Consider the following 22,331-nt stretch of genomic DNA (forward strand, 5'->3'; position numbering starts at 1 on the left):
ACTATTATATAGAAGTATAATTTGAATCATACTTTTTCTATTTATTTATTATCCAATTTGAAGCAGCCAGGAAATTTAAACAAATTAAAAAGTAATCTAGTTCATGTAAACCAGAACTGAATTATAATTTTTTCTGCATATTTTAAAGAAAATGTGACTTAACAAAATATAAGTTAACAAATCATTTTCCCATTTAAAATTGTTTTGATGTCAATGTAACGATCTATCTACGTTTTGTTTTTCATTGTTCTAGAGACCTAATAACAAACCTACATAAGCTTGATAATCAAAATCCATGTGGTCTTGTTTTAAAATACCACACCCTGCTTGTACTTTGGAGTCAGCTGCCTTGTATATTTCAGTTAATGAGTTTAGGGTCCAAGTTTTATTTGGATTTTATTAAAATGTGTACTATCCAACATTGTACCTAGAAAATTACATTTTACCTTGAAAAATGCAATTTTCTAATTTTACTACTGAAGCAATATAACTAAATGAATAAACTCTTTTTTTGGTCTTCCTGGAACTACTAGTAGGGTTCCTATACAGCTGTTCCTGTATGGGAACAGCTTAACTTCACCATCAGAGAGTAGTCACCATCTGAGAGGGCCAAAATGGTAGTTGTATATTTTGGAAAGTCCAAATGGGAACTAATAAGGAGTAATAAGAAAAAGAATCTGATAGATCAGTGATGGTGAATCTATGGCACATGTGCCACAGGTGGCACGTGGAGCCATTTGTCAGGGCACGCGAGGTGCTGCCCTGTCAGCTGGCCACTGTGCATGTGCGCGCTGGCCAGCTGAGTTCACCCTTTTTTAAAGCCATTTTTCACCTTCCCCAGGCTCCAGAGCCTTTAAAGAGCCTCCCCCACCCCTGGAGGCCCTCCAGAGGCTTCATGAGGTTCCCTGTGGGCAGACCGGAAGTTCGGGAATAGACTTCCGTTTTGCTTGGAGGTTCATTTTGACTGCTCTGGAGGCTTAAGAGAAGCGTCCTGAAGGTCCCTCAAGCCTCCGGAGGGCTTCCGGGAGGGCAGGGGAGGCTGTTTTCGTCCTCCCCAGGCGCCTATAAAGCCTCTGGAGCCTGGGGAGGGCAAAAAAAGCATGCAAAAAAGGGGAAAGGCCTGTAGTGTGCGCATGCACATGGGGGGTGTTGCACATTGCATTATGGGTGTGGCATGCCTGCACACTACCCCCCTGCGCTCCCCCCACTTATGGCATGCAAGCCAAAAAAGGTTTGCCATTGCTGTGATAGACTGAAAAGAAGAGGATGAGAGTTTCAAGTAATAAGAGCAACCAAGATGATTAGGTGACTAGAGGCTAAAGCATATAAAGAATGGTTGCTTGTATTGGGTATATGTCTAGTTTAATGAAAAGGACTGGGGATTCATGATAGCAGTGTTCCAATAGCTAAGAGGTTATCACAAAGAAGAGGAAATCAACCTATTGTCCAAAACACCTGAAGGCAGGACAAGAAGCAATGGATGGAACTAATCAAGGAAACATAGAACTAAGAAGAAATTTCCTGATAGTTACAATTAATCAGTGGAACAATTCGTTTCCAAAAGTTGCGAATGCTCTAACACTGGAAGCTTTTAAGAAGCTATTGAACAATGATTTGTCTGAAATAATATAGGACCTAAGCAGGAGTTAGACCTGAAGACCTCCAATGTCCCTTCCAACTCTGTAGTTCTGTTAAGGTGTACAGTTTAATAAATAAACAGTGAAGGAATGCTCCTTAATTATTGTTGAGTATAATAATAGAACTTTGAAGTTCTATTATTGTCCAAGTTCCTGTCTATCAAATCTCACACGAAACAAAATCAAGGCTAGATTTGTGTTTCTCTGTCATGCTTGCTTCAACTTGTGGACTGTGCAATCTCTTCTCCAAGCCACTTCTTAATAGCTTGTTCCTTCCTTTCATACAGTACTTCCCCAAACTCAGCTCTAAATTCTGTTATACTGGGATAGCATGCTAGAAACTTGCATTGCTGTGATCCCAAGGAGAACACAATATTTGATATTTAACATCAATTCAATGTTAATTGGAATTAACATTGAAGGATAAATGGAAACACACTAAATTGCTGACTTTGACCAATACCTTCTTCTCTTATACCAAGAGTTGCATATGTGGAACAATGACGTTATTAAAAGAAACACAATGTCATAGATGAATTAATCAGTACCTGTCTCTGAAGTTTCATGAGAAATGCAAACTGGTAATTAATGTCCTGGGAGTGAGACAAGGCAGAGATGTAATGGAAAATGTTCTAGGATAAGAAGAAATTAGTGGATGTTGAAGAGAGAAAGAAAAATGATTAAGAAAAAGGGAAGAGAAATTTATTCTATTTTTAAACTTTATTCCTAGAAGTACCTTGGTGCCTGATTAAAATGGAACTTCTAAAATAACTTATGGGGAAACACTTTCTCTCTGACACAGTATCTATCTATCCAAACACATACAATTCGTATGAAATAGAATGACAAGTTTCATTGTTACATTATTGAATTTATAGCTCAAGCAAATAAAATGGTGGCTGACCAACCCATGCACACTTTATAAAAATCAAACAATGTTGATGAGGTTCTAGGAGCTCAAAGGGGAGGACCATTAAAATATAAAGATAAAGAAATAACCATTCTTAAACAGATCCCAAAGAAAGTAAGAGATAACAGAAGGAAATATTCCTTCTTAGCAAAAAAATTATATAATAATGGAGTTTGGTTTAGGTGGCTGTTTCCAGAAGGCATGTTGATTTTTTGGGAGGGCAGCAGAATTAGAATCAACACAGTAGGGGAAGCAGAGGCTTTCACTAAAAAAGAACGTTGGTCTTACCTGAACGTTTTTTTCTGGAGATGTGGAGGGAGGGGTCACGGCAGGGTTATCGCAGCCTGATTGGTCCATTTGACTGAGAGAAAGCTTCTTAACCTTCGGCTTCTCCCGTTGGTTCCCAGTTTCCGCAATGTCACGGTCAGCACCTGTAAATCAAACACAAACAAGGGCAAGCCCCCCCCGGGGCCTCCCGATTCTACACCTCCCGGACCCTGTCTAACTAACTAGGGCGGGAATGTGACCCCTCCCTCCACATCTCCAGAAAAAAACGTTCAGGTAAGACCAACGTTCTTTTTCCAGTAGTGTGGAGGGAGGGGTCACGGCAGGGACATACCCACGCTACGTCCCTGGGCGGGCAGACTGGGTCCCAGGTGAAGAATCGGACACCACCCTCTGAAGGACCCTCCGACCAAACGATGCCTCAGCCGAGGCATAAACATCCAAACGATAATGCCTAATAAAAGGCGTGGGGGAAGCCCAGGCAGCCGCCCTACAAATATCCTCTAAGGGCGCCCTGGTGGCCCAGGCCGCAGAAGTAGCGGCACTGCGGGTGGAGTGAGCAGTGATCCCTGATGGGGGGGGCTTCCCGGAAGCTCCATAAGCCTCAACTATGGCCAACCTTATCCACCGTCCTATGGTGGAAGACGACACCTTGCGTCCTAACGAGCCTGGGTGAAAAGAAACAAACAACGCCTCGGTCCTCCTAATGCTCTCCGTTCGCTTTAGGTAAATGCGAACCGCCCGGCGGACATCTAGCTTATGCCACACTAACTCCTGCTCCCTCGAAGGATTGGGACAGAAATTCGGGAGCACGACTTCCTGTGCCCTGTGAAACTGTGAATTCACTTTCGGAATGAACGAAGGATCTAAACGAAGGACCACCCTGTCCTGGTGAATTACACACAGGTCACTACGGGAAGACAGGGCCCCCAACTCTGAAATGCGCCTGGCCGATGTAATGGCCACTAAAAACACCACCTTAAGGGTAAGCAGACGCATATGTATCGTTCTAAGCGGCTCGAACGGGGAGCCCGTCAGAGCCTGGAGAACCAGGGTCAGATCCCAGGTCGGAAATCTATGAACCGGAGGTGGACGGATATTAGCCGCCCCCTTCAGAAAACGCTTAATCAGGGGGGAACGGGAAAGAGTCGGAGAACCTTCCCCCCCCCAAAATGGTGGCCAAGGCCGCCACCTGTCGCCGGAGAGTATTATGCGACAAGCCGTCCTCCAATCCCTTCTGGAGAAATTCCAACACATCCGGGACGGTAGCCCTAGAGGGATCCAACCCCAGTGGGATACACCATTTTGCGAACGCCCTCCACGTGGCGTTGTAAATCCTAACCGTGGAAGGCCTCCTAGACGCCTCTAAGGTGGCAATGACCCCTGACGAGAGCCTCCGCCCCCTCAAAATCCCCCGTTCAAGAGCCAAGCGGTCAGATGAAGCCACTGTGGCTCTGGGTGATCCACGGTACCCTGACGCAGAACGACCTCCCCTGGGGGAATCCTCCATGGATCTACTACCGACAGCTGGACCAGGTCCGCGAACCACGGTCTCCTCGGCCAGTACGGGGCTAGCATGACCACGAGAGCCCTCTCTGTGACTACCTTCCTTATCGTTCGGGGAATGAGGGGAAGGGGAGGAAAGGCATAAAGAAGGCCCGGAGGCCACCGGCTCCTGAGGGCGTCCGCTCCTTCCGCCGAGGGAGTCTGGAACCGGGTGAAGAAACGCGGCAGCTGGGCGTTCTCGGGTGAGGCAAACAGGTCCACCAGCGGCAAGCCGAATCTGATGCAGATCTTCCGGAACAGCTGCGTGCCCAGTTGCCACTCGCCCTCGTCCAGAGTCGTGCGGCTGAGCCAATCCGCCTGGAGATTCGACACTCCCGAGATGTGCTCCGCTACGATCGAGGCCAAATGCCTCTCCGCCCATAGTCCCAACAACTGTGCCTCCCGCCAGAGAGCGCGGGAGCGGGTGCCCCCTTGGCGATTGACATGGGCCTTCGCCGCCACATTGTCCGTGAGCAAGAGAACATGTTGCCCCCGCAGGTGATGACGAAAAGTCCTGAGGGCAAGTCTGGCGGCTTTCAGCTCCAGCCAATTGATGTTGTGGCGGAGATCCGAGGCAGACCAACGCCCCTGGGTCATGTCGGAGTCCATCACGGCCCCCCAGCCGAAAAGGCTGGCATCCGTCGTCACTGTGACTCTCTCGGGCTCCCAAAAGCAAGCCCCCTGTTGCAGCGCTGGGGACAGCCACCACCGAAGAGAGAGTCTCACCTCCGCTGGTAGAGGAACTGGCCGCAAGGAATTGCTCATCATCCTTCTCTGGACTGGGATCAAGGCCCACTGGAGAGGTCGCAGGTGGAGCCGGGCCCAGGGCACTATCCCTATGCAAGAGACCATCTTCCCCAGGAGCTGAGACAAGGTCAGGATGGAAACAGACCTTCTTTTTCGCACGGAAGAGACCAGCTGGCGTAAGCTGGACAAACGTTCTGGAGACAGGCGGACCCTCCCTGACTCTGAGTCTATCACTGTCCCTAAGTGTAGGATCTGCCTGGATGGGGACAGGTGGCTCTTGGGAAAGTTCACGGAAAACCCCAACACCTGAAGCCAACGGATCGTCAGCCGAAGATCCGACTTGGCTCTGGATAAGGACCCTGCCTGAACAAGGACGTCGTCCAAGTAACACTGAAGTCTCACCGGGACGGAACGCAGGTAAGCTGCCAGTGCTGCCAGGACCTTGGTGAACGTCCGCGGAGCTGAGGCCAGACCAAACGGGAGGGCCCGGTACTGGTAATGCCTGCCCTGGTGAGAGAACCTGAGATAACGCCGGTGAGACTGAAGGATGGGGACGTGGAGATAGGCCTCCGTCAAATCTACTGAGGCCATGTAATCCCCCTTCCGAATGCCCTGCAGAATGGATTTCAGGGACGCCATCTTGAACCGCCTGTATACTAGGTAGCGGTTCAGGCGTTTCAGGTTGAGGATCGCCCTCCAACCCCCCGAGGATTTTGGAACTACAAACAGGTGGGAATAGAAGCCCCGCCCCCTCTCCGGCTCCGGAACGACCTCCACTGCCCTGATTTCTAGAAGATGGGCGACCGCGAGGTCCATGAGGCGACGTCGCCTCGGGTCCCGAGCCGGGGGAAAAACTTTGAAAAAACTTGGGGGTTTGGAAAGGAATTCTAACCTTAGGCCGTGGCGAACGGTCGCCCTGACCCAACCGTCTGACGTGATCCGATCCCACTCGTCCGCATACAGTGCCAGGCGGCCTCCGATGGGATGACTCGGGTTTGAGTCATTTCCCTCTGCGGAAGGGGCGGCCGCCCCCCCCACGAAAGGGCCGCTTGGCCTGCGGCTGATATCTAGAACGGTCCTGAAAACTCTGCCTATTGAAAGACCTGTCCTGTCTATACGGTTGGTATCGCTGGTCCTGATCCCTGTCATAAGACCTGAACTGGGGTCTGCGATAGGGATGACTACGGGACTCCGCCTTCTTGGTGGATGTGGGCATAACTTTCTTCTTATCTTTATTTTCCACCAAAATCGGGTCTAAAGAAGCCCCGAACAAATTTGGACCCTCAAAGGGGGCAGCTACTAGATCCCACTTGGCTTTATAGTCCATCTGCCAGTTCCTGAGCCACAGGAGCCTACGAGAGGCCACAGAGGTGGCCAAAGCTCTTTACCCAAATCTAACAGCGTCTAGGGTCGCATCTGCCGAATACTGACACGCTGCCATTATTTTAGCCAAATCCTGGTGTACCCGCTCATCTTGGATCGGGATACGGTCCTGAAGCTGGCGAAGCCACATAACCGTTGTACGGTTGAAGTACGAGGCGGCAGCCGCCGCCCGCACCGCCCATGCTGAGGCCTTGAAATTTTTACGTAAAGTGAGCTCCGCCCTCTTGTCCTCTGGTTTAAGCTTGTCTGCCGCGTCCCCCGAGACCACTGGGGAGGATGAGACTAGAGCTGCTATGGGCTGATCTATACTCGGAAGCTGAATAGCCTGCACAAACGACTTTTCCATGTTATAGGCGCGACGGTCGTTGCTGCCAGGCGGAGAAAAGTTAGAAGGACGGGCCCACTGACTAGTAGCTACCTCCAAAAACAGGGGAGGAGCAGGGATCTCCTCCTTATTGGTGGCTGTCGCTGAGAACATGACCATGTCTGGATCAGTGGGCGGGGGGACTGTGGGGTCCCCAGTGCCCACCTTGGTAGTCCTCCTAGCCTTCTTAAGTAAAGGCTTGAACATGGCCTGAAGGAACAGGTTTGAGGAACGAGGCGGCTCGGGGGCCGCATCCTCCTCCTCCGAAAACCCCCAATCATCCCTCCTCGCCTCCCCCCTTGAGGAGACCTCACTCATGAGGGAGGGGGAAGAAGCCCTAGACCTAGATCTACCAAAAGGAGTAAGCCTACTGTGATGATACGGCCTGTCCCTTTGGGCTATGCCCCTAGAGATGGCCGCAGAAATAAGCCTTTTGAGGTTCTCAGGAAGGTGTTCCAGATCCTCCTCATCGCCCTCTGAATCATAATCTGGTGCCACATGGGCCCTGCTACGTTTACTGCCCCTACTCGGGCCTGCAGAGGTACCCTCCAATGGGTCCTCCCTATCTGCCCCTCTAGTCCCCCGGGAAGGAGAAGGAGAGCGAGGATCCCCCCGCCCCTGACTCCTATCAGATCTACCTGAGGAGTCAGATGAAGATGAAGGGCTAAACCCCCTGGCCACAGGAGGAGAAGGACAGGAAGCCAAAGCACGTGGGGATCCGGATCTAGGCCCAGGATCCCGAGCCTGCCTTTTCTCAGCCCTTTCAATAACTTTTTCAATGGCCCTTGATCGCCTGAGCTCATCTCTCTGCAGAGCTCTAGAAGGCCTTTCCTCTGCGCAAGGCCGAGGAGCTCGAGGCCTAACTGTGGGGGTGGGATCCGCCCTATCTTCGCCCGCCTGGGGTGGCGCGGCCTGCTGGGACTCTGATCTCTCCGCCATCGCCCCACTCACGTGCTCCAGGTGGTAAACAGCCGAAAAACAGGGAAAATCAGCAGCCACAGCCCTTTAGCTGGTGAGAAGACGCCTGCTCTGGGCTGCCTGCGATGCTGCTACTCGCACCAGCACGATCCTCCGGCCTCTACGTGCTGCAGGCCCAGCCACGTGTGGTAAAAATGGCCGCCGGCTTCTGTGGGCGGTCCTCCGACAAAGCGCGCCCAAAAATGGCCGCCGACCTTGGCTGACGCTTCCCGAGCCTCTGGGCGACCACTCGCAAGCTCGCCGCCCCGATCCAAGCCTGCACTCACTGGGGGAGCCTAAAAACCCCCGTAGGCAAGAAAAAATGCCCCCGCGCCTCTGCCGCGAGCCGCAACCGGCCCCGGGATCAAGGCGACTGGAAAGGAAGCCGATCTGCCGCTTTCGCGCCGAAAAACCCCAGCGCGCTGCGGCTCCAGTCAATTTGAACGTGTCGCTGCAAACTAGGCAGCAAAAGAGGTTATAGGATCGCCCAGCACGCCCGAGACTCCAGGCATCAGTCCGGGCGATCCCCTGGGAGAGGAAAGGCACGGAACGCCCCCCCCCTGTCTCTCAGCCTTCCGAGGGCAGTAACAACAGCCCTGCAAGGCAGACCAACTAGAAAAAACTTTAAATTTAGAATGTTCAATTTTTTTACCAAATCCAATACTAAAATACTATAAAAACTCTCTAACTAGGAACCAAACCTGAGTCTTGGACCTGACTGAGAGGAAACTGGGAACCAACGGGAGAAGCCGAAGGTTAAGAAGCTTTCTCTCAGTCAAATGGACCAATCAGGCTGCGATAACCCTGCCGTGACCCCTCCCTCCACACTACTGGAAAAACACAGTGCTCTCTTAGGTGAAATGGGGGATGTTACACAAGAAACAAAGGAGGGAGGGGCTGAGTCTCAGCCGGTAGACGGGAGGGAGGACGCAACAACTAGAAGACTCAGATCACAAAAGTGATTTAGAACACTATTGCAATTGTTGCTACAATGTACTTTCATGGAAGTGATACAAAACAAATGATTGAAACATACTGATGATTTTGTGTTAAACTTAAAACTGCTAATACTTATGTAAATGTTGATATTTTTCTATCTTTGTTTGTAAAAGTTGCAAGACCTGGGGGGGGAGGCTTCTCCACCCCGCATGATGTAGCTGCCAAAATGTTCTATAACCCTATAACCCCTTTTCCTTGTAAAAAATTTAAAACTAATAAAAAATTTGAACAATTAAAAAAATCAAACAATGTTTGAAATGTCAAGTTTCAAGCAAGCTATTTAGAATTCCAGGGTAGGCTTTCATAACTGGTATCAATGAAGCAGAGATGAGCTTTTCAGCAATTTACTTTTATCCTGATGTTTCACTGGCAACTGTGCTACTTGTGAGCAGCTGACAGATACACCACAAAGCAATTTATTCTACCACCAAAGATGTCAGCCACAACTGCTAGATAAATGTCAGGACAAAATCAACTAACCAATCACTACACCAGGGCCATTTAGCCCAAAAACTCATCACTGCTTCATCTAGAATTTTCATTATAGGATAAAAAAGTGAAATCTACCTTTGGCTATTCTCTCATATTAGAGCTGAGTTATGATAAAAATAATTTTAAAAACTCCCATTGTAAACTCATAAAATTCATGGCAATCAACCTCCTATTCTTCCTTTATACTTTAGAACATTTCTAAAAATCAATACTTGAAATACACTTCTGAGAAACATTTGGAGTGAGACTGTATCTCAAGGCGCTTAATAAGCTGGGACAGCATGACCACAAATGGCTGTGCGTTAAGAAACAATTCACCATGATTATGCAAGCTTTTCCCTTTCTATAGAAATGACTTTTCCGCATTTCCAGAAATGGCATCAATTTTATTTTATGGCCTATGTTGACAATTTGCTACAATCTAGTTGTCACAGAACCACATGGCAAGCGGAACTTACTGGTTTTTCTTTTATAAAAACATATCAGCGATACAGTGATTACATAACAATTATTGACTGCTGTTTTTTTCAATTGCCATAGAAGCTACTTCTATACATTCCTTAACCCACTTTTGTCCAATTTTCTACCTCCTAGTTTTTGTTTTGACACTTCTTGTTTCTTCCAACTCTTTGGAGATCCCTCCTTGGTCTTCAACTACTACAAACTTTTCCCATTTTCTTTTCCCTCTTTCACCATGGATCACCTGGTTCCTGAAACTTTTACCCACTGCTTCCTCTCCTCCACATTCTGTCCAGTTGCCTCTTACTCCAACATCATCTTTCTAAATGAGCAAGTTGTCAGATCCACCAGCTTCGACATGGCACCTTGCCGGCATTCTGTCATCAATTGGGGGAGGGACAGGGGGAACAAATAAAGTTGTATACCTTTATTATGGGAAATTGGGAGGGGGAATTGACCATTGAAGGACCATTGAAGGAGCATTTTCGAATCTGGTTTGTATTAGTGCCCTGGAATCCTGGAATCTAAGGCTATTTGCCCCAAGTGTGGACTTTGTTTGTTTGTTTGTTTTATTGGATTTATATGCCACCCTTCTCCCAAAGGACTCAGGGCAGCATACAACATTAAAAACACATACCACGAAAGTTAAAAAGAAATTAGATACATATCCAAAAAACAAACCCAATTAATAGGACAATAACATTTAAAAAATGAGATAAAATTAACAGGCCAGGCCGGCTTACTGGAAAAGCCAACTTTTTAGGGCGCATCGGAAGGACCGGAGGTCAGGAATTATGCGAAGCTCTGGGGGCAGCTCATTCCAGAGGGAAGACACTCCCACAGAGAAGGGTCTCCCCCTGGGGGTCACCAGTTGACACTGTCTGGCCGACGGCACCCTGAGGAGGCCAACTCTGTGGGATCGTACTGGATGGTGGGAGGCTACTGGTGGCAGTAGGTGGTCTCGCAGGTACCCTGGGCCTAAGCCATGGAGTGCTTTAAAGGTCATAAATCGCACCCGGAAAACAACCAGCAACCAGTGCAGGCCGCCTAAAAGGGGTGTAACATGGGAGTACCTAGGTACCCCCATGATAACCCATACGGCCGCATTCTGGACCAGCTGAAGCCTCCGGATGCTCTTCAAGGGCAGCCCCATGTAGAGAGCATTGCAGTAGTCCAGACGAGAAAGGATGAGGGCATGAGTGACTGTGCACAGAGCATCCCGATCCAGGAAGGGGCGCAACTGACGTACCAGGCGAACCTGGTAAAAGGCTCCCCTGGTCACGGCCGTCAGGTGTTCTAAACTAAGCCACGTATCCAGGAGGACTTCCAGATTGCGGGCCTTCTCTGAGGGGGCTAAAATTTCTTCCCCTATCATCAAAGATGGAACAAGATGCACAAATCGGGATGACGGGAACCACAGCCACTCAATCTTGGAGGGATTGAGCTTGAGTCTGTTCCTCCCCATCCAGATCAGCACAGCCTCCAGGCATCGGGACATCACATCGAGGGCATCGTTTGGCTGGTTTGGGGTAGAGATGAAAAGTTGGGTATCATCAGCATATTGATGATACCGTACCCCAAAACCATGGATGATCTCGCCCAGCGGTTTCATATATATGTTGAACAGGAGGGGTGAGAGAACCGACCCCTGGGGCACCCCACAATTGATGCGCCTGGGGGTCAATCCCTGCCCTCCAGTCAACACGAACTGCGACCGATCCGACAGGTAGGAGAACCACCGTAAAACGGTGCCCCACACTCCCAACCCCCCGAGTCGTCGCAGTAGGATACCATGGTTGATGGTATCGAAAGCCGCCGAGATGTCTAATAGGATCAGGACAGAGGATCAGCCCCTGTCCCGGACCCTCCAGAGATCATCGACCAACGCGACCAATGCCGTCTCCGTGCTGTACCCAGGCCTGAAACCTGACTGAAACAGATCCAGGTAGACAGCTTCATCCAGGTACTGGGGAAGCTGACGTGCTACCACACTCTTGACAACCTTTGCTACAAAGCGAAGGTTGGAGACCGGACCATAGTTGGCTAAAGAAGCTGGGTCCAGGAAAGGCTTCTTAAGGAGGGGCCTCACCACCGCCTCCTTCATGGCGGTGGAAAAGAACCCCTCACTCAATGAAGCGTTGGTAATCGCCTGGAGCAAGCCTCGTGTCACCTCCCGGGAAGCCGAAACTAACCAAGTGGGACACAGGTCCAGCACACCAGTGGCAGCACTGAGTCTCCCCATAACCCTGTCCATGCCTTCGGGGGTCACAGGGTCAAACTCATCCCAGATTGTCTCCACAAGATTCATCCCCATCGGCTCACCCGAATCTACCCAGTCAGAGTCTGTCCGGATCTGAGCCTGTCCGGATCTGAGCGATTTTATTCTGCAGATACTGAACAAATTCTTCAGCCCTACCCTGCAAGGGGTCTTCCCCAGTTCCTTGGTTAAGTAAGGAGCGGGTCACCCTAAACAGGGCAGCTGGGCAGTTCTCTGCGGACGCGATAAGAGCGGAAAAATGTTGCCATTTTGCCGCTTCTATCGCCACTAAGTAGGATTTAATATGAATTCTTACTAGTGTTCGATCAGATTCGGACCGGCTGGCCCTCCAGCCACTCTCTAAGCATCTTTTCCAGCGTTTCACCTCCCGGAGCTCCTCGGTAAACCAGGGAGCCACCTGGGATCGACACCGGGTCAGAGGCTGCAAAGGCACAACGCAATCCAAGGCCCCAGCAGCCGCCCTATCCCAGGCTTCCATTAGGGCTTTGGTCGAGTTGTGAGCAAGGGATTCAGGAAAAGTCCCAAGCTCCATCAGGAACCTTTCGGGGTCCATCAGGCACCTGGGGCGGAACCATCTAGTGGGTTCCGTCTCCCTGCGGTGAGGGGTAGTAGTATGGAAGTCAAGCCTGATGAGGAAATGATCAGACCATGTCAAGGGTTGAATAGAAATATCCCCTAAATCTAGATCATTCATCCACTGCCCAGAGACAAAAATCAGGTTGAGCATGTGTCACCATTATGGGTGGGGTCTTGAATTAACTGAGTTAGGTCCATAGCCGTCATGGAAACCATGAACTCCCTAGCTGACTCGGATGTCTCGCCAATGGAAGGCAGATTGAAATCCCCCAGGACCATAAACCTCGGGAAATCAACCGCCAATCCAGCTAACATATTTAGCAGCTCCGGCAGGGCCGATGAAACATAGCAGAGAGACAGATACATAACAAAAAGGCCCACCTGAGCTCCAAGGCCCCACTTCACAAAAAGGGACTCACACCCGCCTGAGGCACAGTGACCTCCTGAGGTCTGAGACTTTCCCTAATAACCAACGCCACCACCCCCGCTCCTGCCCTGGGCTCTTGGCTGGTGAAATGCCTAGAACCCTGGTGGGTATATTTCTCTAAGGGGAACACCCCCCTCATGGCCCAACCAGGTCTCCGTTATGCACGCCAGGTCCGTTCTACCCTCTTGTATGAGGTCATAAATAAGGGGAGCCTTATGTACCACGGACCTGGCGTTAAACGACACCAGCCGGAGACCAGGGTCCTGTAATCCCGAGCACCCAGGGGAGCAACCGGGATAACACCATGGCGTGCAGAGCAGCAGCTGTAGAGACCCTAGACTGGGCGTCCCACCGCCATCGCCAACCATACCCATGCTGGCTACAGAGACCCCAGGCCGGGTGTCCCACCGCAGCTGCTGACCACACCCATGCCGGCAGCCACCAGCACTCTCCATTCTCCTTTCACCGCCAACCGCCCCATTTCACTCACGATGTTCCGGCTATATGGCAGGACATCACAGCTCAAGGGTATTCCCGAGGTCCCAGGAAGTTCTCATAGCTGGACCTGGAACCAACGATGGGATAGGGTACCCCTGCAAGCCCCAAGAAGGACAATCATCTCCCTGAAGCTCTCCTCAAACGTGACAGGACACCATCTTGGGCATGCGTAAAGGATCTCTGATCTTTGCCCAAACATCTCAGAGGTTTTCATAACATATTGTCAGTACTGGATTGGCTTTGCATGGATGGACCATAGTGGGGAAGGCTAGGGGAAAACAAGGGTCTTAGTTCTGTAGTGGCATGAGGGAATTTTAGACTCCACTTGACTCTACTGAAATCAGCATCTCTTAGTAAAATGCCATTTCACTTCAACCAAATGGAGTCGAGAGTTTTACTTCCCTAAGGAATCAGACTGGGGCAAGTTTCTTTTTATATTTTATTCCTCCAAAGCCTATATGGCAGCTTGCAAGTGATTCTAATGAGATTAGACTTTTTCTCCCTTTTTCCTTTGTAACTGCCTATCTTTCTAAACTGCACACCTGGCATTCAGATCAGCAGAGGCAGAGAGAGAGAAAAACCTTTGATCTTGACTTTTGCACAGAACAATCTCTTGTTTCAGGGTAATTTATCCTTCCACAGACACAATGACATAATGCATTGATAATCCATGGACAATGGATACAGAGATGAATATTAAACAATATTTTACAATTTATTCTCCAAATGTCTTGTCAAATAATTTTTAGGCTTTTGTAAACAATAGTTTATTTTGCTAAAAGAATTGCCACACAGAAAACAGCAATTAAAAATTCATTCTAACTAAACAAATATTCTAACTAAAACTTGAATATTTCATTATACAGAATAAGTAAAGACATTTAAAAATGCAAATACGTACTTTCTGTTAGATCAAACAGTCTCACATGTTGTCATAAAATATGACAAACATATTTTATAATTTTATAACGTCATGTCAGCACATCTGGTTAGAGAGTTGAAAAAGATACTCCAGGGCAAAAGTCTTGTTTACTGAATTTCTACACACATATCTTCAAAGAATGCCCTTATTTATTTTGCAAATCTAACAAAACTCCAGAAGTAATCGTGTAGCTCAAATGACTGTAAACTATTCATTTGCTGATAAATAGAGGCATCAATAGCAATTTAGGAGACTAAGCTAAGAAACAGAAAGTTTCTAATTCACCTCTAACCATGAATTCACTAGGTAAAGTAGGGTGAAGTTCAGTTGGTTCAAGTAATACAGCAAAATGATTGATATCAAACATTTTAAAGCAGGCAGATTTTTTTTTTCATATGCTAGTACTAATTAAGGGCAGGGTACCACCAGGGGTGGGTTGCTGCCAGCATTACTGCTGGTTTGGTGCATGCAAAAAATACTACTGGTTCGAACCGGTAGGAACCCATCACTGGGTACCACTAAAGATGTCTCATCCACATTTGAAACCACAAAGAATTACCAGTATATTGGATATTGCTGTCCATTGAATCTCCTTCTCAATATCTATTAGAAGAATTATATTATTGTATTATATTACAGCAGGGGTGTCCAAACTTGGGAACTTTAAGACTTGTGGACTTCAACTCCCAGAATTCCCCAGCCAGACTGGCTGGGGAATTCTGGGAGTTGAAGTCCACAAGTCTTAAAGTTCCCAAGTTTGGACACCCCTGTATTACAGGAAGTCCTCAACTTACAACTATTTATTTAGTGGCTGCTTAAAGTATGGCTGTGGAAAAAAGTGATTTATGATCAGTCATTGCACTTATATCCATTACAGAATCCCCATGATTGTGTGACCAACATTTGGGCTCTTGGCAACCATCAAGTATTTACAATAATTGCAACATCCTTTTGTCTTTTGGGACCTTCCCAGCCAGCTTCCATCAGGCAAAGTCAGTAAGGAAAGCGTGATTTGTTTAATAGTCACAGGATTCACTTAATGACTTTTTAAATTCACTTAGCGGCAAAAAGGCCATGAAATTGTGACTCACTCAATGATCACCAGACGTAATAACAAATTTTCCAGTCCCCACTATGGTCATAATTCAAGGACTACATATACTACACACCTACACACACTTTTCAAATTATATATTAAAGTAACTATTAATGTGGTGATTATGATGATCAATGGGATCAGGACAGGAATAGATAAGGTATTTGAATATATAAAAAAAAAACCACCTCATTTTGTTTTAAATATTTAAAGGGCAATACATGAAGTGGTGAATAGATGTGGTACTAGGAAGGATGGTTTTCATGGATATAATAGTTTGAAGAGATATAGTGAATTATTTAAGTGTAAAATTATTATCTCATGCCTTTAATTTCTTTGATTTACAATTTTTTTTTTCCAGTTTTGCACGATTGCTCGTTCAGAATTGGAAGAGTGGAATAGTTCCAGTCTAGCTTTCCTTACTTTCAAATCATCTTTATTTCCACGATACCTATTTTTTGTCTTTGAATTTATTTATTCACTTTGATGATCTCCTCAAGTCCATTCTACTACAATTAGGTCTTTGACTTCCTCGACATTTTCCATGTAACAAAGTTGATAGAAGCGCATGCTTATGCATCTGCATTTTTGACAAGCAATCATTCCTCACCACAGAGTATTTGTTACCTTTGTTCCAGATTTTGCACATCTTAACACTCCCCCAGCTGTACTGTAAACTGTGCTGCATTCCTTCATGCCTATTATTATTTCAATTGCAAGACGATATGCAGTTTATTCAGTTAAAGTGATAATAATTGGCAAAAATATGGTGCAGTACAAATATACTATATATAGCATGAATTCTTTTTTGCTAGACTTAGGTCCTTCGACCTGTTCTCATAAAACTAAATTCTATAATCAGGCACACACATTTGTGTCCTTGCTTTCATACTTACATTGTTTATTCCTTCAACATTATTCTATATGAGAGCAGTATCAATAGATATGTTCAATGATAAAGAATTTATAGATTATATATATTATATAGAAAAATATTGAAGTAGTTGAAGCTTTGCCAACGTGAAGCTTTCAAATCCATATTTTCAAAACAGATAAATGGTTATAAATTAAGATTTCATTCTAGCTGTCCAACTCTAAACAAGCATCCAAATTGCTGAAGTTGCACTCTCACCCATAGTTTCTTCTTTCAATGATAGCATTACTATCTGCCTTTTTCTGAGAGTCAGATGATAGTGTGTGTGTGTGTGTGTGTGTGTGTGTGTAAATGCAGCTATTGACTAATTATGTGCCCTCCAATCAATGTCAACTCTTAATGATTACACAAATATTTTTTCTTCAGGATGATCTCTATGCAGTCAAGTACTTTGGTCTTCCAGTTGGACACTCATCATCTATGTAATTGAATCTATTCAGCCAGCTGCTGGTATTCTGTCTTCCTCTTTTATCTTTCTGATCTCATAGTAGTAAATAGAGAATATCTTCTGACGAATCTTGTATGTTGACATCTCTACTATCATGATTCTCTGAAAATAAGACCCAGTCGTATTCTCTTTTGGGTCCCAAAATAAGAATCAGATCTTACTTTTAGGGGACATCTTACCCGCTTACTTTATGACCACTGTAACCAGGCCTACCACACCCTGACACCTATTGCACCACTGCCTGACTTCTGCAGCTGCACGTGGCTAGATGTCACATGGCTTGCCATGTCAGTTCCACCGCTTGCAGCAGGAGATTGTGTGGTGTGGTGTGCCATTGCATGCATGACTGGTAGCACCAGCACAATGTGCCACATGGTGTCTGCAAGTGACCACGGAAGTCAGGAAGTGGCATGACAGGTGTTGGGCATGGGAGCCTGGTTGCGGTGGTCCTAAGGTAAGTGGGTACAGGGCATATGGGGCAATTCCATTACCCCACTCCCGCCCTAGCTTGATTTTTTTCACATGTGCCTCATCCACCTCGTACAACCAGATGATGCGCAGGGCTTAACTAGGGCTTATTTTTGGGGGAGAAGCCCATGTTTTCCTGAGAATATGACCTACCCCCCAAACAACCCCTACCCTAATTTTTATGCCTGTGCCATATTAGGCACAGGCATGAAAATTAGGCTAGGGGTTGTTTTGGGGGGGTAGGTCATATTCTCAGGAAAACATGGTATACAAAATTTCATTATATTTAGTATATTCTATATTCATGTTTGTTTGGCCTTCTATGATATATAAGCCCAGTACAAGAATCCTCACACCACTCTGGACAAATAACAGTTCGCCCCACACACTCACACAAATTCAAGAGGCAGGTTGTTCCATTGCTTAATTGCTCTCGCTGTTGGGAAATTCCTCCTTAGTGTAAATTTGGTTTTCTCACTGTGAAACTTTCAACCACTCTTTCTGAGCTTAAAAGACTTCTTTGGAAGAATTTCATTGGGTTTTTTTTTTGTGTCTTCTTCAATGTCACTGTAATACTGTTTCTTCTCTCTTCTACCAACTCTTAGAAAGTTTTTTTTAGGTTCCTTCCTGGAATCTTTGTTTTTCTTGACTTTGGCTTGTCTTCTCTTCTTGGCAATTTTCAAGATAGTTCTCAATTGTTGTGACATCCAGTTTATTTGTTTTCCTGCTCCTTGGTCTTGGCAGTCTCTTTTCACATTTATCTTTGACAACTACTTTAATTTCATTCCACAGTTCTTCTGGTTCCCGGTCAATGAAGTTCAAGACTTGAAAGCAATTCCTTATGCTATCCTTGAAAATACTGGTATATGCTCAAGATCATAATGTGGATATTGATTGGCTTTCTTCTTCAACTTTAACTTGTTCATGATATGTTCTGATTTAGTCAAGCAGCTATATCCTGCTGGCCCCTAATGTGCCAAGCCGTGGGAGCTGGGGAGTGGGCAGAGCGCCACGTGCCTTGGCGCCTTAGGGATACCCCCTAGGTTAGTGAATGGCGCTCTGCCCGGCTGGAGAGGGGGTTTTCCAGGCCGTTGCTCATGAGCGTGGTCACCTCATGGCTGTTTTGCCCCTGAGGCTGTGCCTGGCTCTTCAGGAGCCTGCTCGCAAAGGAGCAGCTGCCCGGCAACCCCAAAACAATAAGCCCTCCTCCTATAATAAGCCCAAGGCCATATTTCATGGGGCAAAAGAAAATAAGACCCTGTCTTATTTTCAGGGAAACATGGTACTAATAATATCAGTTTGGTTTCTGTGTTCTCCATCTTGAAATATCTATGAATTTAGGCATGATTTTGTTATGGGAAGACTTGTTGTGCTAGCTGTGAAGAAATAATAGGACTTAGTAAGTCATTCTGTTTTCATTGCTGTTTCTATATTTTATTGCATTTTCTTCCTCAATATTTCATTATTTATAACTCTGTCATTCCAGTTCCCAGCCATAAGTGCAGTCTTGCTTGTATGTTCTATTAAAGTCAGACTGAAGTTGACCATAATATCAAGGAACCTCCTTTTCTTTTGCATTTTTGGTGGAATAAAAATTTGGATATTTGTAATATTCCAGAGCATAGGGTTTGGGAAAGAATCCTGTTCTTTTTAGCTTGTAGTTCTTGCCACAAGTGCCTAAACCTGAAATGGACTTCTTTCAAATCTAAGTAAGGAATTTGAATTCATAAAATTGCATACTGTAACTACAAAATCAGTTCCCCTGATTAGTGAGACTGATGAGTGGGAAACTACCATATCTAGCAGCAGACAGGCAATTAGGAAAAAAATGAACACAAAATAACTCTCTCAAATGCTGTACACTAAATGGCTCAAAGGTGAGAGCAGTACTGTCGATGAACAAAGGCCAAATCAGTTGTGTCATCAAATGTCAAAACATACAACTTTCTCAAAAGGGCTGGCAGAGAAACCTAACTTTTTGTAGAAGTGCCACTACTGCTACCACTGTTGCCGAATTTTCTGAAAACTGCTCTAACACTTTGTAGAAAGACCTCAGATGCCAGGAAGATGTGACTACTTGGTTAAATCACAACAGAGGTTGTCTGTGTTGTGATCACTGGCTTACATATTAAGAGTTAGTTTTATTGCCTTCCTATATCCAAAGTAAAAGATAAATAACAACATAAAAGTAGAGCGGAATCATGCACTATATATTAAAAGCATACAAGGATGTTTCCAAACTGGATTTATGATCCTAGAAAAATGTAAGGAAGATCAACTTTTATTGAAAGTTATATATTGTCTTAAATAAGAAAGAATTCTTTGGAGGATTTTTCTCTATGGAAATTAAATAAAGCTTAACATAGAGACAGAGTTCACTGGCTCACTTGGCTAACACAGTAGTAATAAAAAAAGCTGTTATCTGAAAAGGCATTAGAGTGGACAGATGCTGTATGGTAATTTAAAGGGATATCAATAGAAATAGGGAAGGTTTCCAATATGGGAAAAATATATTAGAAGAAAAGAAGTTTGAAAATTCTATACAAAATTGTTACATGGGACTCCTGAAGGAGTAGGATTTTACTTGGCAATTGCTAACTCATCCTTGCCAAACAGAAAATAAAAGGTTGCATAGTCTTCATTTCATTTCATTTACATAACCACTGTGATGATGGCCAATTCCCTTGTCTACACTGCCCTGATTGCTGGTGAAGCTAAGCCAACTCTATATTCCTAGCAGTGAGAGGTTTTAATTGTGATCCATGGCAAAGCTGTGTCATAGAGTCTTGTCATAGGGGGTGCATTGTATCTACGTAGAATACGCAAGCTGCTTGATTTCTAAACCAAAAGGCAAAGCTATTTGTATTATATCAGCCCCTTATCAGAAACCTGGTCCCATGATCAAATGCACAACTGTTCTGGATGCCAGAGTATAGGATGCAGGCTTTGTGATGTGAGAGCAGCATGATAAATAGTAATATTGAAGAAATGGGTTGAAAAACATACCGTTATTATAAATGCAACATGGTGATTGAAGAGGTGCCAGTTGAGGCAATAAGATAGGTGGAACTGACACCAGTGTTACTAATGGAGCTACAACTAATAGAGTACAATGACCCCCAGAATAAAAACATGTTTAACATTCTAGCTTCAGCAATAGCTACTGAAGAGTAGAAACATGCTGCCACTATTGCAGCATTTCCTACAAATTGCTCTAAGGACCATACAAGATGAGCAACACTGCGGGATCTGATCTGAAAGACTAAGACAAACTAAATGAACACTAAGCAATAGAAATGATTAGTAGAAGACAACTGGGAAGAAAAGTGGAAGATCGCTAAGAAGGAGGGCTCAATAGCCTTTTGGGCAAAAGTGGAGTTTACAGACACCACACAGCAGAACAATGATCCTCCAGTATTCATGGATTTTTCACTAACCCAATATATAATTTTTAAATGGTGAGCTTTGCAGTTATTCTTACAGTAATGTTGGAAATGCTTATTATTTGTAATCATATATTAGAATACCACCTGAAAACTCTCAATTAACCCTCTGTGAATAATTTGTTCTATCAAGTTCATTAGTGATACACCATAATGTGATCCTTTTATACTATGCACCAATATAAATTTGCATGCCACAAATGCAATTTTGAAACGCATGATAAATGTAGTTATTAAATGATACACAGCCAGTATGGACTTTGCATTTTATTAATGACTTTCTCCAAAACGTAAAGGCCAGCCACAGATAGCAAATCCAAGAAATTATTGCTTATCAGAAAAGACTCAATCAGTGCTGTAATAAACTATGAATAAACAGGAAGAAAGTAATTATCTTTTGATGGACTGAGAAGTCAAAAGGTAAACAAAGTGCTCGGGTTACAAATTATCTGTTTATATTACTGATTATATTACTTACCTAGCAACTGCGTAGGTAACCAAACATGTCAATAACAGTTTGGGAAAAAGAACAAATTGTTCCTTACAACGTGATTTAATCCTTATATACCATCATTATAGAGTTGCAGTGTGTGTGTGTGTGTGACAGAGAGGGGGCGAGGTAAAGAGAGAAAACGAGAGCTGGAAGACCTCCAAGGTCCCTTCCAACCATATTATTTTATATACGTATGTACAGTAAGCTTATATGTATATGTGTATAGAGAAAACATGTATGTGTATATGTATATGTACAATATATAACAGGGTTAGAAGGGACCTTGGAGGTATTCTAGTCAACCTCCTGCTTGAGCAGGAGACCTTATATACTATTCCAGACAAATGGTTGCCCAATCTCTTCTTAAAACCCTCCAATGTCCAAAGCTTCTAGGGGTAAATCATTCCATGAATTATTTGTTGTCACTGTCAGGAAATTTCTCCTTAGTTCTAAGTCAAATGTCTCTTTAATGACCATCCATCCATTACTTCTTTTCCTATCCTCAGGTGGTTTGGAGAATGGGCATTGGTCTTACCTGAGATGCCCGTTCTCTTGGCGGTGGAGATAGCATCCAGGAATAGCATCCAGGAATAGCATCCAGGAATGGCATCCAGGAATGGGTTAACTCCGCAAGCATCCAATCGGACTGAGTCTACAATCTGTGATGACATACCTCCTCTGGTAGCTCCTCCCAGCTTTTGACGAAGGCAACACTGTAGACAGATGTGTTAATTGACCATGCCTCTCCTCACTAGTCTAGGGCAAGACACCAATCAGGGTAGGGCTGGATGCTATCTACACCGCCAAGAGAACGGGCATCTCTGATAAGATGCCCATTCTCCATAGTTGGTGGAGATAGCATCCAATAATGAGACATACCAAAGCCTGGCTTGTCCTTAAGGGTTGGCTGTTGTCTGGGCTGAGACCCCTTGATCTATGCACACATGTTGAAGGGCCCTCCTGCCAAAAG

General features: G+C 45.5%; 1 protein-coding gene across 8 annotated transcripts in view; it reads right to left on the bottom strand.

Moving 5' to 3' along the window:
- The window catches only part of IQSEC1 (IQ motif and Sec7 domain ArfGEF 1), a 333,281-nt gene that overhangs the window by 275,648 nt on the left and 35,302 nt on the right, over window positions 1-22,331 (bottom strand). The window lies entirely within an intron of this gene.

This window comes from Natrix helvetica (assembly GCF_964273705.1).
Source record: "Natrix helvetica genome assembly, chromosome: 1".
Classification (NCBI taxonomy): domain Eukaryota; kingdom Metazoa; phylum Chordata; class Lepidosauria; order Squamata; family Natricidae; genus Natrix; species Natrix helvetica.